This window comes from Stenella coeruleoalba (assembly GCF_951394435.1).
Source record: "Stenella coeruleoalba genome assembly, chromosome: 14".
Taxonomy (NCBI): domain Eukaryota; kingdom Metazoa; phylum Chordata; class Mammalia; order Artiodactyla; family Delphinidae; genus Stenella; species Stenella coeruleoalba.
Genome location: NC_137160.1, coordinates 56,271,077 through 56,290,423, shown reverse-complemented (window position 1 = coordinate 56,290,423; position 19,347 = coordinate 56,271,077). Strand labels below are relative to the sequence as shown.

The following is a 19,347-nucleotide window of genomic DNA, read 5'->3' as shown; positions in this document are numbered from 1 at the left end:
CTGTTGATGGGAATGTAAATTTGTGCAGCCACTATGGAGAACAGTACAGAGCTTCCTCAAAAAATTAAGAATAGAACTACCATATGAGCCAGCAATTCCACTTCAAGGTATTTATGTGAAGAAAACAAAAATACTAATTTGAAAAGATATATGCACTCACATGTTCATTCCAGTATTATTATTTATGGTATCTAAGACATGGAAACAACCTCAGTGTGCATCAATAGGTGAATGGATAAGAAGATGTGGCATACATATACAAGGGAATACTATTCAGCCATAAAAAATGAAATATTGCCATTTGTGACAGCATGGATGGGACTTGAGGGTATTATGCTAAGTGAAATAGGTCAGACAGAGAAAGACAAACACTATATGATCTCATTTATATTTAGAATTTAAAAAGCAAACAAAAGCCATAGATACTGATAACAGAATGGTGGTTGCCAAAAGCAGGGGATAGGAGGTGGGCAAAATGGGTGAAGGGGGTCAAAATGTCCAACCCAGTTAGAAAATAAGTAAATCATAGGGATACAACATGCAGCATGGTGACTCTAGTTAATAATCCTGTATTGCATATTTGAAAGTTGCTAAGAGAGTAGATCTTATAAGACCTCACCACGAGGAAAAAAAATTTATTTTTTAACTATGTATGGTGACAGATGTTAACTAGACTAATTGTGGTGATCATTTCACAATACATACACATATTGAATCGTTATGTTGTACACCTGAAACTAATGTAATGTTATATGTCAATTTTATCTCAATACATATTTTTACATAAAATATATAGAAATATTTGATGTTTCTTATTTTGATGAACTGGCAATAAAATGGGTTCTATTCCATTCTGAATCATAGATATAGAGACACATTAAATGAATCAAGCTCAAGAATAATTTTGAAGTACCCGAAGTATGCCAAGCGGAATCTATCAAAATATTCAAAATTAAGTATAAAGATATTCAAATGTGTCTCAAAAATTAATGTCTGTTGTGCCAGGGGACAAAGGCAAAAGCTTTGGAATACTTGCGTTCAGTGTCACATTTAAACACAAGGTTAGAGATGCTGAACTTTTGGCAGGTTCTTTAGTAAATTTGCCATTAAGTAATGACAAAAATCACGTTTGTGAATGGAATAAATACAGTGATCGATAAAGTGCTTTCATCAAAAAATAAAGTTTATTTTAAAATTCTAGATATGGCAGAAACCAAAGAAATGATCACTATCTTTAAGTGTGGCCATGTACAGTTCATTAACAACTATTTTGCAGATATGAGTGAATAAAGAATTCCATGAAGACTTTTTTCATTCAACCATTGAAAATAGCTATGATTAGAGATTTCTAAATAATTTGAAAGCTCCATCCCAACTAGTAACATAGAATAAATGTGATAAACTGAGTTAAGCACTGACACTAAAGATGTATTTGGTCTTAGGCTAAGAAAACCTGTTGCAGGCGTTTAAGTTGTTACAACAGAAGCAAATTATATTCTGTGTTGAACACATAAGGAATTTTTGGTCCCATTAGTTATATACAGTTTTTTAGGAAAAATATTTTTTCATCAGTTAAAATTTTCATCTGCATTAAGGGTAGACCTCCAAATTCTTGACTGTTTGTGAAGAGATAGGGAATGTTTAAAAAACATTTTAATGTTTAAAAACCTGCTCTTTCAGACTGAATTATGTTGACTCTCAGAAAATATACAGTGTTTTATCTGGTGATTAGAACTTTACCTTTCTCTGGAAGAAATATTTAATCAGTAAGATTTTTATGCAGGAATTTGCAAATTAATTTTGTACAAATAATGGCTCATTCGAAAAGTCTGAATGGATGAGGATTAGTCAGGATGGGTTAGATGAAGCTGTGGTGATAAATAATCCCCCATATTCTTTGACTTGAAAACATGAGTCTGTGTCCTACTCAGTTTGGCTAGAACCCAGGTCCACAACAGTGGCCTTCATTTTATTTTTTATTTTTTTGCTTTGAAGACGTATCTTTTAGTAGGTGAGCAGGGACCATTAGAGAGGAAAGTACCTATGCGGTGCCTTCCACAATGCCAGAGGGTATTCAGCACTGGTATTCCAAGGCTGGTGAAAATGACTTTCTTTCTTTCTTTCTTTCTCTCTCTCCCTCTCTCTCTCTCTCTCTCTCTCTCTCTCTCTCTCTCTCTCTCTCTCTCTCTCTCTCTGTGTGATTTTTTTTTAATTGAAGTATAGTTGATTTACAATGTTGTGTTAGTTTCAGGTGTACAGCACAGTGATTCAGTTACATTGTTTTTCAGATTCTTTTCCCATATAGGTTATTACAAGATATTGAGTATAGTTCCCTGTGCTATACAGCAGGTACTTGTTGATTATCTATTTTATATATAGTGATGTGTATCTGTTAATCCCAAATTTCTAATTTATCCCTCCTCCCCTCCTTTCCCCTTTGGTGACCATAAGTTTGTTTTCTATGTCCGTGAGTCTGTTTCTATTTTGTAAATAAGTTCATTTGTATCATTTTTTTAGATTCCACATATAAACGATAGCACATGGTATTTATATTTCTCTGTCTGACTTACTTCATTTAGTATGACAATCTCTAGGTCCATCTATGTTACTGCAAATGGCATTATTTCATTCTTTTTATGGCTGAGTAGTATTCCATTGTGTGTGTGTGTGTGTGTATATATATATATGTATATATATACGTATATATATACATATGTATATACCACATCTTCTTTATCCATTCATCTGTAGATGGACATTTCGGTTGCTTCCATGTCTTGACTATTGTAAATAGTGCTGTTTTAGAACCTGATGGGACAGATTGCCACTATCAAAGCACTGCCATTTGCCATGGCAGGGGCAAGAAAATATAAGGAATTGGGCACTGACCCTTAAAGCTTCCACCAGGAAGTGACGCACATCATTCCATTCACCAAAGCAAGTCACATGGTGAATTTCAAGAAGGCAGTGAAGTGCAAGCTTACTGTGAGCCAGGAATCATGAGAACTAGAATACTGTTAGCTTCCTAACAACACCATAACTTCTTTACAAGTTAAGTTTGCTTAAGTATGAAGTCAAAAAGCATGTAAGCATTACATAAGTCAAGTACACCTACCTCCTTGATCAAATTGATATCTTGTCTAATCTGCTTATGAAATTTTTTGAAGAGTTTGCTAAAAACCACTGGAATTATTATAAAAAGACACTTGAAATATTTGGAAAAAGTTCTTGATAAACATTTTTCTCAGTCAGAAGGCACTGGTGAGTGGAGAATGAATCCTTTTCTTACGATGTCTGGGCAAAGTACTGATATAACTACATTCATTCATTCTGTAGATTACTTCAGTTGACAATTTGAAATAAAAGTCTAACAAAGGTCACGTATCTTCTCAGGAGCTAACGCTCAGTATCCAACTATGTTAGAGAAAAAATTAATTATTTTGCTTTCTGATCCCATATGCAAAGTTTTGATTCTTTATTTAACATAAAAACTTTAAAAAGCAAAAGTATTTTATTCAGGAACCTCATCTTCACCTTATGCTAAACCACATGTGCCTTTATCACTGACTAATCAAAAACATTATCATTTTTTCTCACTGAGTAACGTAATTTTGATGTGCAGTTTTGCAAATTGACTAGATTTAGCATTACTTATATAGTCTTTAACCTAAAAGCTTGGTTTTAATCATATTTGCATTTATAATCCCTCTACTTAGGGCAAGTGAGATCATTTTAAATGCATGGCAGTGATACAAGATTATTTTAAATACATGTATTTTAATACAGGGTAACAAAGTATAGAGCAAGCAAAAGTATATGTGGGACACATACATACAGCCCAAAACTGTGGAAGAGTTATGCAAATGCTGATGTTTAGAAAGCAGTAATATAATCAATGGATTATAAATAATTGTTTGAATTAAAATAGAAAAATAATTGGCTTAAGTTTGTTCTGAGTTAAAAGTTATCTTACTTTCTTTGGGAATTTTAATCATGAATACATTTTGGAAGTGCTGAAGATTTAAAAGTACTACCTCCAATTTAAAAACCCTGATTTTCTAAGGCTACTTATTAATAAACTTTCAAAGGTCTGAAAAAAATGTATTGTGAAAAATAATTTACATAAAGTTATTTGAATATATACATATTGTTGCCTTTTTAGTATAAAATATTTGCAATTATATAAATAAGTAAAGCATTTTCGGACCCACAGTGATAGTTATACTGTGACATTTTTCGCCCCACTCCAAATGGCTTTTTGAGTATGTATAAGAATAGCAAACATTTCTTACCAAATAATTTACTGCTGTGGAAGTTTACTCTTAACCACAACTGGCTTAAGATAGGACAGGCAACTGCTTGGGTGAGGCAATTTTAGAGATGTCGAAAAGCCATCTAACTGCCATGAAACTTTACCAAAAACTTCACTTTCTTTGGTTTATGGTGTGAATTCTTATTAAAACCTAAGTAATCCTAAAAAGGGCATAATAGTCTCAGCTGTTAGTTATTGTTTGTGATTTCAAGTCTCTGAAAACAAACTTTGATTAGGAAGGAGTAAGGGCTGATACTTTAATGGAATATTTGAGAGAAAAGTGAGGAATGTGAGGATGAGGAGGAGCATAGATGAAAAGGTTTAAAATTTCATGACTTTATTCAGGGCTGTGGCCCTAACAGTTAATCTAAAATCAGTAGCTAATGATATGCCACCAACCCCTTGCAGATACTCGAGGATCCAAACCCAGAACCTACGCTAATTATTAAAGAACTGCAGATCCAAACTACAGTGAGGTATCACCTCACATCGGTCAGGATGGCCATCCTCAAAAAATCTACAGACTGTAAATGCTGGAGAGGGTGTGGAGAAAAGGGAACCCTCTTACACCGTTGGTGGGAATGTAAATTGGTGCAGCAACTATGGAGAACAGTATGGAGGTTCCTTAAACTAAAAATAGAGTTGCTGGGCTTCCCTGGTGGCGCAGTGGTTGAGAGTCCGCCTGCCGATGCAGGGGACACGGGTTCGTGCCCCGGTCCGGGAGGATCCCACATGCTGCAGAGCGGCTGGGCCCGTGAGCCGTGGCCGCTGAGCCTGCGCATCCGGAGCCTGTGCTCCGCAACGGGAGAGGCCACAACAGTGAGAGGCCCGCGTACCGCAAAAAAAAAAAAAAATGCTATATGATTCAGCAATCCCAATCCTGGGCGTATATCTAGAAAAAATGAAAACTCTAATTTGAAAAGATACACTGGCATCTTTTTTAAAAAAATAGTTTCTCAGTTTCATGTATTAATATACCTCATAGTTTGTTCAGGAAGATTTTTAAATAAAAATTTAGATAAATCCTAACAAAGCATGCATTACTCCATCAAACAATTTCCAGTGAACTCCTATTTTGATACCAGTTGGTGATCATTGTTTTGTATGTGTATATGTGTCTTTTAATTTAGAAATGTTTCCATTTGGTATTGCCTTGGTTGAACAGTATTTCATTTCTGTGGAAAGTCTAGTGGAGCCTTGAAAGTCCTCAGCTCAGTTTTTGGATTATTTTTTACTTTATTTTTGTTTTTGTTTAGCTATCTCTGATTTTTTTCCCCTCCAACTAAACTTTCAATAGTTCAGATGTGTAATATATTTTATTTTATTCTTTTTTTATTTTTATTTATTTATTTATTTTTTGTGGTACGTGGCCCTCTCACTGTTGTGGCCTCTCCCATTGCGGAGCACAGGTTCCGGACGCGCAGACTCAGCGGCCATGGTTCATGGGCCCAGCCGCTCCGCGGCATGTGGGATCTTCCTGGACCGGGGCGCAAACCCGTGTCCCCTGCATCGGCAGGCGGACTCTCAACCACTGCGCCACCAGGGAAGCCCGTGTAATATATTTTAAATTACAAATCTAATCATGTCCTACAATGTCCTAGAAATGGTAAGTGATTCATTTTGTCGAGAAGCAGTATCACCATGAAATCAGAATCTTCTTTTGTTTATTCCTGGGTTCTAAGGACACTAATAAAAAAGCTAGAGTTTTCCAAGCAGCAATAATCATGGAAGGAGGGTTTTTCTTCACGGTTATTTATACACAAAGTTTTCTATTTCTCTTATATATTATTATGACTTTATGAAATATCACAACCACAATTTGAATTTTAGACAGAAATTTAAAAGAGTATTTTTGAGGGTATGAAAAGTAAAACTTTTAGTTGTTTGGGTGGTTTAGTTGTTTCCTATTTTCAAATTTCTCCTCTATCCCCAGAGAAAACCCCAAATAAAACTCTAATAATTTCTTTTTCTTATGTCAGTGTAGGTGTTCTATTACTAACCTACACAGTTCAAGTGATTAAAAAAGACCAGCAAACTTCTAAGGACATACCAGCTACTTCCAAGTTGCCTTGCTCCTAGATGAGTGCGAAACTGACCATTCACTTGAGCTTTTATGATGGTGGAACCACACGAGCCAGGAAACTAGGATCAGGAGCTGAGGCCATAGGATGGAGGCTGTATAATAGCTTCCCTGTACCTTTAGCTACGCAATCCGAAGGAAGGCTTTGAAAGTGCTGAGGGTTTGATGCCAAAGAAGAAACCCTTTCAGATGCATTTACCAAATGTTAGCTTAACATTCTCGGTGTGGTTTTCTGTTAATTAAATTACGTCATAAAAATTCCCATGATCTCATTCATTTCAGTCGTTGGGTAGAAGAAAACCCAAATAAACTACTAACTTGTCATTCACTTCTTTCAGCAGACAGAAACTCAGTTGGAAAGTGCAGACACAAGATGAACTACTGGAATATATAGAGGTCGGATGGATCAGGAGCCGTAATGGAGACACGCATGACCTTCCTCATGTGAGAGAGAAGACTGGCCGGGAGACAAACAACAGGAAAAAGCAAGAATGAAGGACTCTTGGCAGTGATCCAAGTAACAACTTAGGCTAGAGGCAAGAGAAAATCAGCTCCTCTAGACAGAACAAGGAATGATAGGTAAGTGCTTGGCGTCAACCAGTGCTTCCAATGACAGGTTGGTATAGGAGAGTCAGGTGCTATAAACAGGGCCAGGGACCGAGCAGGTATGAGAGAAAATCCAAGCAGAAAAGTATAAAATAAACTTTGTAAAAAATGCAGCACTTTGCAATTAATGTATTGAGAAGCATATCTGATTTGTACTTAAAGTTTTTGGTTTTTGTTTTGAGTGCTTGTTCTGATGGGGCATATAAAACTGTTTATAGATAAAAATAGAAAACATAGCTATCTGCTTTTAAATCAGTAAAGGCACTTTTATGAAATCAAAAACAGCTGATAAAATTGCCATGCAAAATAAATCGCGAACGAATTGCAAGAAACAGCACTTACTTGAATGGTTCCATCAATTTCATGGGGGTGATCCTAACGCACAATTTGGCTAGCCAAGCTGTTAAAAAAGGAAATTCAACTGAGTAAATTTGAAGATCTAGCTGGCTTTATCGAGCAATTCATGAATCCGGCAGCATCCCATCCAGTAAATAGAAGGGTGCTCCAAGGGGTTGTACAAAACGGAAGTTTTTTGTAGGCGGAAGGAGGGTGGGGCAAGGAAGATATTAGCAAAATAAAGGATCTTTCAGGCCAGAAGTCACCTTCTCCGGGGAGAAGGGTGAGTGTCTTTCACCACACAGATTACTTCTCCTTCCTTTGGAGAGGGTCCATGTGGTGCTGACCAGAAAATTCCACACTGCCTACATTAAGATCACATTCCTGGGGAAGGTTGAAACGACAGTGAGGTCAGGTATTAAATCTAAGTTTAGTTTCATAGGCTTTAGCACAAGTGATGCCATCTTAGGCCTGTGGTTTTCTCCTTAACAAAACTTAAATAAACTTTGATAAATACTCCCATGTAGGCAGCATATGACTCAAGGGGTTACAAAACAAAGAGAAAATAGCATATCCAAATTAAGGAATTTAAGGTTTGGGGATAATTGCAGTTTTCAAGATAATGATTAACAACAGTATACTCCCTGGCAATAACTGTTGCTAAGAAAACCCTGTGCTGGGACTTTCCTGAGAATCCACCAGCCAATGCAGGGGACACGGGTTCAAGCCCTGGTCCGGAAAGATTCCACATGCCGTGGAGCAACTAAGCCCATGCACCACAACTACTGAGCCTGCACTCTAGGGCCCGCGAGCCACAAGTGCTGAGCCCGCATGCCACAAGTGCTGAGCCCGCGTGCCACAACTACTGAAGCCCGCGCGCCTAGAGCCCATGCTCCGCAACAGTAGAAGCCACAACAATGAGAAGCCCGCGTACCGCAACGAAGACCCAACACAGCCAAAAATAAATAAAATAAATAAATAATTTTATTAAAAAAAGAAAGAAAACTGTGCTGTTGCTGGTGGTCACTAAGAGAGGAGGAAGGACAAGGCAGAGAGAATCACTCTATCAGTTTGCTTTTTTTTTCTGTTAATGAAGTAAAATTTAATAGCTGTCGTATCATCAAAGCTTCGTTAATGCAATTGTAAAGAATTACAGTTTTTTTTCAAGTGAAAAATTTATTGGATAGCATTTATAGAGTGCAAACGATATGCCACATATGATTCTATCATCTTATGCTCTGTGCTGTCTTATGCTCTGGGAACCCAGATGAAAGCTTGTCAGACCACAGTTCAAGTTCCCATAGGTGTTTATTCACATGCATCTTGAGGAAAATTTGTACAGAGAACCTAACCTAGCTACAAAACCTCAGACCACATCAACATTTTTGAAAGGTACAGAACCACAGAGACAATTTACCATGGAGAAATGTGTAAAAAGAAAGGAATTTTCCAACGATTGCCATTTAGCCAGTAACGGCAAACATGTTCGGATTTCCTTGGTTCCTTTGCAGAGTCGCTCCACTGGGTACAACTGCCCTCGTGGCAGTGGCAGTGGCAGTGGTGGGGAATCAAATTTCCAATGGTCCCCCCGCTTCACCTCTTGGAGGCAACAACATTAAGACACAGGATAGTCAAGGCTCAGCTCATTTTCCCCTACTGGGCTGGTTCTCTGGTCTTTTCAGTAATGGTGACACCATCCACCTTTTCACAGAATCCAGAAACTTAGAACTTAGCACAGACTGTCCTCAGGCTTTAACATCGCATTGTAATAAACCTGTACATACTGTTGACTCAAGCTAATTAATATCCTAATCATGCATCCCCTTTGTTTGATCCCCCTGCCATATGACAACCGTTATTTTCCCAATCTGGACCAGACCATGGCTTCTTTCAACCTCCAGGCTTGACTGCCTTCAAAATGTCTGCTTTTTAAAGATTACCAGAGTAATCTTATAAAACTGCAAATATTCTTCTGATTCTCTTGCTTAAAATGCAACATAGTTCCTTGGTACCTACGAGTCAAGTCTCAATGTCTCAACTCCTTAGCAAGTATCCAAGGCCTAACTTAATCAGACTCCTTCTTATTTCTTCAGTTGTATCCCCAAGTTCTTTATGCTCCAAAACTAACAAATGACTTCTGTTTTCTTGTACGTATGTATTAGGTTTTATACTATGGGGAGTTGTCTCTGCCAGGACTTCTCTTATTCTTCATATCGGCCTTGCAAAGTCTTATTCACCCTCCACAATCCTTCAATTTCCTATTCAAATGTGTCTTCCTCTCTGAGCCCCTCCCTACCTCAAAACAAAACAAAACAAAAGAATGTTCACTTTTTTCCTTGTCCACTTCCCTGCCTTTTATATACCTTTGTTAGGACACATATTTTTAGATTTTTTTTTTTTTTTTGGATTGCTTCTTTCTACCGTAGTGTGAAAACATACCTAATCTTAGTACTTGCAGTATTTTAAACACTCATATGCGTGAAGTTCTCAGCATCTGCTTATGGAATTGAAGATTTGTCTTAGAGCTCACAAGAGAAAAAAAGGGTCATTACTGACAGCTGAAATGCAGGGAGTTATAAAAGAGTTCAGTATATCCTGGGAATGGTGGTTAGTTTTGTGTAACTGGAGCATATGCTCATATGTAATAGGAAGTGGTGGTATTTGTCGAGGACAGATTATAAAAGATCTCATATGAGAAATGTAGGCGGCTCTTGAAATAATCTAGAAATAATCTGGAATAATCTTGCAATAATCTAGAGCCTGATTTTAGCAGTGGCAGATTGGAGGGAATTTCCTAGACATTTCTGGGAATAGTGTCCATACTGGATGTGTGACATGAAGGAGAGTGAATAATGGGAGATCCCTCTGTGGTTTCAGCTTGAGAAACTGGGTAGGTTGTGACACCATTATTTGGGATAAAGAATACAGAAGGCTGACCAAAATTAGGAGATAGTCTTGTTTTTTTCCCCAGATAGGGGATTTCAGATATTTGAAGTATAGAGCATAAAGTATTATCTGCATAAAATTGAGTATTATAGAGTATTATCTGCCTAAAATTGAAGGTTGAGTATGTTCGGACCTTACTGTCCCTGAGACAATTTCAGTCCAGAATGGCACCAAGATGAAATTCCCTGAATACCAGGAGGAATTTCGAAGAGGGGTAGCATATTGCCACCTCTGCCCGAATATCACCCTTCTCTGCCTTCTTGAAAAATGTCAAAATAAACAAACAATATATATTTTGGTTTTGACAACAGAAAAAAAGTCTCTCTTTGTGCACCTCCAGAACGCCTAAAAAAACAGTAAGAACTTTATGTCTGGGCTAAGGCTTGAACTTAATATGAGAAATAATGGAATGAACATGCTTTCGTGAATACATCTGGGAATCCCGTCAAATAGAGTCCTTGTTACCAAATACTTCACTAAAGGATATAAACACCAAACAACATCATGAACATTCAGGTCCCAGACAAGTGCCTTTATTTTAGTTAAAGGCCAATCTGATAAGTTAATTCTGAATAATATTGTGTGGACAAGGCTTCAACTGTTTGTTCATGATATCACTTTCCAGAAAGTTTACTTGGTGAGATTGTTTATAAAAACCATGCTTCTTTGTAAAGTGTGACTCACTTTTAAGTGCCCAAGACAAAGGAAATAATGTCTGAGGTATCACAAAAGGGTAGATCTCAATGCAAGGCAAGGAGCAAAAGCCCATTTGTATGTGACATATTTATATGTAAAAAAGACCTCTTTGTCTGAGAGGAATGTAATCGCTCTTGTATATACCTTTATATTATACACAACGAATTTAATCTTTCCATGAGCATTTACTGACAACCTTATTAGCAATGGTAAATACAAGATGAACAAATCTCTACCATCTTGGCTAACTGGTCGCTGTGCTTTCAACTTTTTCTCATGTAGTATGGATTCTAGTTTCTGTACCATTCTGCTTGTCCTACTCTGGACATATTCCATTTTCTTATCAGTCAACTTGAAATATAACTAGCAGATTGAATTTTAACCCTTCAGCTGTTGACTGAGATAAGCTATAAATACTAAAAGGCTCAATTCCCCAGATCAAAGAGCTATTATGTCTGCTAATGAAATTTTATCTTACATTAAATTTTAAGGTTGGCATGCCTACTTTGGCTTCACATTGAGCTGATATTAAGCTTGTCATTTTTAAAAAATAAACTGTCAGTAAAATTTCCCCATCTGCTTACTCAAGTGATCTTTTAAAATTTTAAGAAAAAACATTCTAACAAGAGGCCCTAAGATTTATTCCTATTGTTTCATGTTGTTGTAGCTCATTGTCTGAGCATGCCAGGACTTAGGAGTAGTTCATCGGTCCTCTGATGCAGCGCCTATCCTAACAGAATTGTGGCTTTGGAGACTTAACCAGCTTGGCTTCTTTATTCAGTGCAGTGACAAAATCCAGTTGTAAAAAGGACATGGGAGAACCCTGTTCTGTGTAACTGTAGAGTTTTCTGCCTGTCATCTTCAGTGACTGATAAATTGCATTCATCAACACTTTTCTGGATAATATTGTTCAGTTAAATATGATTTCAACTAATCGAACTATAATATAGGCCACAGTTTTCAATCTTGTCCACAGGCTATGAGTGATGTACTGAAGGGGAGCAGACTCTGCCACCCCAAAATAAGCCACTTTGGCATGTTGATTATTTTTTATTCTTTATTTTTGAAATTTTATTGGAGTATAGTTGATTGACAATGTTTTGTTAGTTTCAGGTGTACAGTAAAGTGACTCGGTTATGCATATACATATATTCATCCTTTTTCAGATTCTTTCCTCATGTAGGTTATCACAGAATATTGAGTAGAGTTCCCTGTGTGTATATGTTAATCCCAAGCTCCTGATTTATCCCTCCCTGCCACATTTCCCCTTTGGTAACCATAAGCTTCTTTTTGATACCTGTAAGTCTGTTTCTCTTTTGTAAATAAGTTCATTCATATCATCTTTTTAAAAATTAGATTCCACATATGAGTGATATTATATGATATTTGTCTTTGTCTGACTTACTTATGAGAGTATGAAAATGTCTAGGTCCATCCACGTTGCTGCAAATGTTTTGCTCTTTTTTATGGCTGAGTAATATTCCATCGATTATTTTAAAGTTACTTAAGAAACAACCAGTGCAAGATGGACACGCTGACTTCCTTTGCCCCTCCCTGGAAGCATGAAATAAATCTCCCACGTGAAGGGTATCCTCCCTATACCAGGAGGTAGAAGGCATCCTTCTCACCAGAGATAGGGAATTTAGGGCCAAGAAAGTTGTATAAAAACACATTGTTACTTCTTCACTAACTTGGTACCCCAAGCTCAAACCCCTTTTACTTGCCAATGCCTCACAGATTTATTTTTTCCTTGTCTAAAAGGTATAAAAGCTGCCTGCTTGGGTCACTTTTTTGAGTCTCATTTTATAGATTCTGTACATACAAAATTAAATTTGTTTTTCTCCTGCTAATCTGTCTTACATCAACTTAGTTATTAGACCAGCCAAAGAACCTAGAAGGAAGGAAGAAAAGTTTTCCTCCCCTACAGTACTTACATGAATTACTGAAAATTAAGGTACCTTCCCAGTATTTGTAAGTTTCTTTTGATCTAGTCAATAATCCTATCTTATTACATGTTAGTCCATGAGAATTTACGCCTTATGCCTGTATATTTGTTCATGTTGATGACCAACTTCTTAAGTGATTTATTAAATCATCTTTTTCACAGTCCTTTGTAGAATTTTCCTGGGGACCGATGTGAAATTTGGCAATATTTAATATCACAACTTTTTTTTTAATCCCCTTTTGAAAAAACACTATGGTGACATTAGTAAATCTAAAGTCACCCAACACTTCTCTCTATATCCAGGATTTTTTTTAAAACAAAGATTACTGACACTATTTCTTCAATTGTATCTGAAAGTTCCCTTAGCATATTTTATTTTAACACATTTTAAGTATCTGAGGATGACTTACTGTATCTCATCTTCATTAGACTTCAGCTCTCACTTAATAAAGTTTTGAAAACTTTTCTGTGTTGCACACCTTTCTCTTTGATTAAAAAATATTAGTAACGACAGAAAGGACACTGAAAATAAGACAAGTAGTTTGGTAACATTATGCCATCTACCTAAATGATTGTGCTTAGGCCATCTTTGGTCTTATTCCAATTTTTCTGTTTCCCTGATACTAAAATCATAAAAATGGAGTCTGGACCATGCTTTCATAGATCCTTGGTTCTGTGCTTCACTTCATAGCATTGAAAATTGTAATTTTCAAAATCTGAGCTCAGCAGAAAACCCGCTTTGAAACTCATTTTGTTTCTTTAGAAGCTTTGCTCTGTCAATTCAGAATAATTTTTGACTGTACTAATGTTAGAATGTTTCATCCCCATTGAATATTAGTTCACTGAAGAGTTTCTCACTATTAGATCATATCTATTTTTCTCCAGGTATTTTGGAAATGAGGGAGTCATGTTTGATTACAGTCATCTTTCCTACCTTTATAATTACTTCCTATGTCATTTTTACTTACAATTCATTCCAAATTTTGCTTATTGTTTGATTTTTCCAAGCTAACCCATATGCATGGTAAAAATTAAATAGTATTAAAGAATTTATAACATTTCATGTCATGCCCCACCATTTCCAATCCTGCTACTGACAAGCAGGCATTCTGTAAATTTCTTCTAGTGTCTCTTCTGGTGGTTCTACCTGTAACTATTAATAATATAAAAACATTTCTCGATTTATTAAACAAAATTTTGATTCTCCTACAAATGAGTAAGAGTTAGTTAAAATTCAAATACCCCCACCTAGCCGTGTCATAATATTCTCAATTTTATTAGTTATATTATTACAGGCATACCTTGTTTTATTGGGCTTCACTTTCTTGCACTTCACATGTACTGTGTTTTTTTACAAAATGATGATTGTGGCAGTACTGTTTCGAGCAAGTCTATTTATTCCATTTTCCAACCATATTTGCTCACAGTGGGTCTATGTCATGTTTTAGTAATTCTCACAATATTTCAAACATTTTCATCGTTATGATATTTGCTTTATTGTGGTTTGGGATCGAACTGCACTATTTCCAATGTATGCCTCTATTTTAGTTCAGTCATTGCTTGATTTTGTAATCATGATCCATTAATTGCAGACAGTATCTCCTTCAGTTGATGGTACTAGCTCTCCTCACCTTCCTTATATCTACCTTCTAAATCCTGTCAGGTATAGCTTTATCTTTACAAAGGAAATACCAATGGTATACATATATATAGTTATATATATGTAGTTATATATATAGTTATATATTGTATAAGTTGATTCTTGAAACTCAGTAAATAGCATGTAATGACAGTTATGTAACTGCTGCCCAAGAAAGAACACTCTGGTCTAGGATACCATTTTAATCTCTTCATGTCCAATGTCACATACCCAGGACCTCTTGAGAAGAATGCTGCTTAAATCCCAAACAAATGTACTTTTTATATACTTCTTAAGTTGCCTGAAATCATGCCTTATTTTATTTTGTTTCATAAATTCACCATGGCCTTTTAGTATAGTTCTTTTTTTTTTTTTAGAATTTTTCATTTTCCCTACATTTTTGTGGCTGAGAGAATAAATATATGCATTCTTCAATATAACACTAAGAATATCCAGTTACCTATTATTTCATCTGTTAATTGGAATCTATCCCATTCTTTTAAAAGATATCCTTCTTGGAGTTCATTGTCTTAGGGATCTAATTTGAACCAATTCCTTTCTAGGCTTTTTACAAGCAAGTCATTCCAATGTTTGTTTCACTGCATTCCTAACGCAATTGCAATGCTTCTCTTCCTTGATCTTTACCCTTGTTTTGTGGAGGACAACCTCAAGAAATTTCCTCAGAAAGGGGACATCAAAAGTGAACAGTAGGGAGATTCCTTAAAAAACTAGAAAAAGAGTTACCATATTATCCAGAGATCCCACTTCTGGGCATAGATCTGGAGAAAACTATAATTTGAAAGGACACATGCACCCCAATGTTCATAGCAGCACTGTTTACAATAGCCAAGACATGGAAACAACCTAAGTGTCCATAGACAGATGAATGGATAAATAAGATGTGGTATATATACACAATGGAATATTACTCAGCCATAAAAAAGAATGAAATAATGCCACTTGAAGCAATGTGGATGACCCTAGAGATTATCCAACTAAGTGAAATAAGTCAGACAAAGACAAATATCATATGATACTGCTTATATGTGGAATTTTAAAAAAATGATAGAAATGTAGTCATTTACAAAACGGAAATAGACTCACAGACATAGAAAACAAACTTATGGTTACCAAAGGGGAGCGGGGGAGGGATAAATTAGGAGCTTGGGATTAACAGATACATACTACTATATGTAAACTAGATAAACCACGAGAACCTACTATATAGCACAGGGAACTATACTCAGTATCTTATAATAACCTATAATGGAAAAGAATCTAAAAAAGAAGATATATACATATATATATGTAGAACTGAATCACTTTGCTGTACACCTGAAACTAACACAACATTGTAAATCGACTATATTTCAAAAAAAAATTTAAGTGCCAATATAAAATAAAAATTAAAAAAAAACTTTAAAAAAGTGAACTGTCATTGTAGCTTACATTATCTTTAGTTTATACCACAATTGAGTAACAGATTGATCGGGTATAGGGCTATATGTTAATTGTTTATAAATCTACCATCAGCGGGATTTTGCTTGTTTTGTAAGTTTGATATCCTCTCTCTTTCTCTGCCTCTGTCTTTCTCAGACTTAAATTTGTTTATTCTTAGTGTTATGAGATTTCACAAGAATGTATATCTGTGTGGATTTTTTTAGCACCCATCTTTCTATGAATTGTACCGATCCTTTTTATTTGTATGTTTTAACCAAACCAAATAGTTGATGGTGTTTCTTATCTTTCTCTTCACTGTTTTTGGTGTTGCCATTTTCATTTTTATACACTATAATTGACTTTGGTGTAAAATTCTTTGAGTTTTGACAAAAGTCTCAACAAGGCAAGATACTAAATGGTTCCGTTATCCCCAAATAGTCCCTGTGCTGCCTCTTTGCAGCCAACTCCTCCCCCTCTCCTCAATTCCTGGCAACTTCTGATGTGTTCACATTTCCTATAGATGCGTCAGGTAAATAGAATCATCCAATATGTAGAGTTTGAATGTAGCTTCTCTCACTTAGTTTAACGTCATTGGGATTCATTTGTGTTGCGTGTATCACGAGTTCGTTCTATTACTGAGCGCTATTCCTCTGTATGGATGTACCGCAGTTTGCTTATCCTTTCACCAGCTAAAGAACATTGGTTTATTTTTATTTTGGACAATTATGAATATAGCCAATAAGCATTCACATATTAGCTATTGTGTGAACATAGGTTTTCATTTTATTTGGATAAATACCTAGGATGAGGGTTGCTCCGTACACGGCAAGTATATATTTGAATGTATAAGAAACCATTACACACTTTTCTGAAGTGCTGTAACATTTTGCATTTCAACCAGCCACGCATGAAAGTTCTACTTGTTCCACATCCTCATTATCATTTGGTATTGGGCATTGTTCTTGGTCCTTGGCATTTTGGTGGTATCACGTTGTGTTTTTAATTTTCATTTCCCTTATGAATAATGATATTGAAATGTTATTTATGGCCAAATTTACCATCTGTGTATCTTCTTTAGTGAAGGGTCTGTTCAAATATTTTATACAGTTTGTAATCGGGTTGTTTCTTTCCTTACTGAGTTTTAAGTGTTCGGCAGGCATTTTAGATACAGTTCCTTGGTCAGATATGTGATGTGCAAAAAGTCTTTCTAGGCTCTGTCTTTTGTTTTCATTCACATGACAGTGTTGTTTACAGAGCAAAAGTTATAAACTTTGATGAAGTAAAGTGTGTGTGTGTGTGTGTGTGTGTGTGTGTGTGTGTATGGATTGTGCTTTTGGTGTCATAACTAAGAATTCTTCACATAACTCCAGGTCCCAAAGACTTTCTCCTCTGTTTTTGTCTAGAATTTTTATAGTTTTAGGTTTTATAGTTAATTTTGTGATTCATTTTGAGTTCATTGTTACATGTGGTGTGAAGCATATAACAAACTTTTGAGGGTTTGGTTTTCTGTTTGTTTTTTTGCCTGTGAACATCTACATTAAGTCCTTTAACAGGACTTATTTGGGAGTCAATTCTCTACTCTCTTCTTCAAGGGTTGCCATTTTAGAAGGACAGTGCCATTCTTAGTCTAAGACATGTTTCTTCTTTTCTCCAGAGAATACTTTCTTCTTTTACCAACAGTGTTTTAAGATTTTATGATGATATAACCTAGTTTGAGACTTTCTATTCAATGTACTTGTTGGGGACATCAATACAAATGATATCTCAACCAAGTAATGTTGGCAGATGTAATGGATTCCAGGAAGCTCTGGGGGCCAACATATGCAAAAGTATTAGGAGCAGAGAAGAGAAGAGGCAACAAACAAGGGAGATGAAAATAAGATGGATGGTTAACGTGGCACTTGGAGCAGCTGTGCTAGACAGTAAATTGCCCAGAAGAAAACACCTAGGCTCTTCTCAAAAGAAGTGGACCACATTCTATAGGAGAAGTCAAGCAGCTTACCTGCATGTTAGTGACGTAGGAACCATTACTCTTTAGTCCAGAATTTTGCAGAGTGGGGGAAGGTGTCGTGCAGAACCCAATCAAATGGTCATTTCCTGACTGTCGTAAGCTCTAGTCATCTGGGGATCTGGCGAATGTGGGGTGGTGAGAGAACAACAGGTAAATGTAGTAGAATAACTGGGCAGCGGTAAGGACCAACTGTGCTTAGTGGTCTTCAGCATCTTCAGAGATGGGGCAGCATGGCTGTGTGTCCATCTCTAGACTCACACATCTGCCTAGTGTGGGTACAGAGTAGGTGGAAGGTGGGAGTTTTGCCCAGTGCCATTACGTATCCTAACTTATGAAATCTCACAATCATCCACTCCATCATCTACTTAGTTCTCATCGCAGAGCTTTCGCTCCAGTTATGACCCAATCCCCATTTCAGGATTTCCTCAAAGCCAGTGCTTTTCAAACACAAGGACCTAGAACTCTCCACGAATGAATAGCCCTCTTATCTGTCCATGCCTTTTGTGGCCTCGTCCCTCACTTGATTATCTTCTTATGTCATGGATCCCCTTCTGGAGAGAAAGGAAAAGAATGTGGTCAATAACCACTGCATCCCAGGTGAGGACACCTACTAGACATGTCTAGCTGGACCGGCCAATGGAAGACTCTTTAAGACCATGTCTCCAGCAATGTTTGAAACACACCAGCAATCATGTAGAAGAGCAAGGTCCTGGAAGAAGCCAGCTCCGTCCCCAACCTGCCAAAGGCACCAGGGTTGACAGACTGATTATCTGAGGAGGGGCCGCTCAAAGACAAGTGGCCTCAAATAGTTCACTGATGCCTGAGTGCCATTTGAGGAATACTAAAAGCAGAGATAGATGAGAGGCTAGAGGGTGTCCCAGGATACGTGGCCTCCTTTGCACTCTGGCAGACCACTTGACCTCTAATATGTAGATGACTAAACCCTTGACCCTTGATTCTCTTTCTCAACTTCTATAAAGAGACTGTTGTCTGGAGCTGGACTGCAAAATATTTGCTGTTGGTCTCTGGGGAGATGAGTACTGAAAATGAGTAAACATTTAAAAACTCTTCTAGACATGTTACATTGCTGTGACCTTTGAGCACATTTTGTATTTTATAAATGTATTGGTTCTCGACAGATTAGGATTTTTTTTTTTTTTTTTTTTTTCCTGTACGCGGGCCTCTCACTGCTGCGGCCTCTCCCGTTGCGGAGCACAGGCTCCGGACGCGCAGGCTCAGCGGCCATGGACCGCGGGCCCAGCCGCTCCGCGGCACGTGGGATCCTCGCAGACCGGGGCACGAACCCGCGTCCCCTGCATCGGCAGGCGGACTCCCA

The 19,347-nt window shown here is 36.9% G+C and overlaps 1 protein-coding gene across 1 annotated transcript in view; it reads left to right on the top strand.

Moving 5' to 3' along the window:
• The window catches only part of DLGAP1 (DLG associated protein 1), a gene marked incomplete at both ends in the record, with an annotated part of 968,578 nt that overhangs the window by 102,732 nt on the left and 846,499 nt on the right, over positions 1–19,347 (top strand). The window contains one exon of the mRNA XM_079943254.1: positions 6,731–6,971. The remainder of the gene's footprint in view (positions 1–6,730; positions 6,972–19,347) is intronic.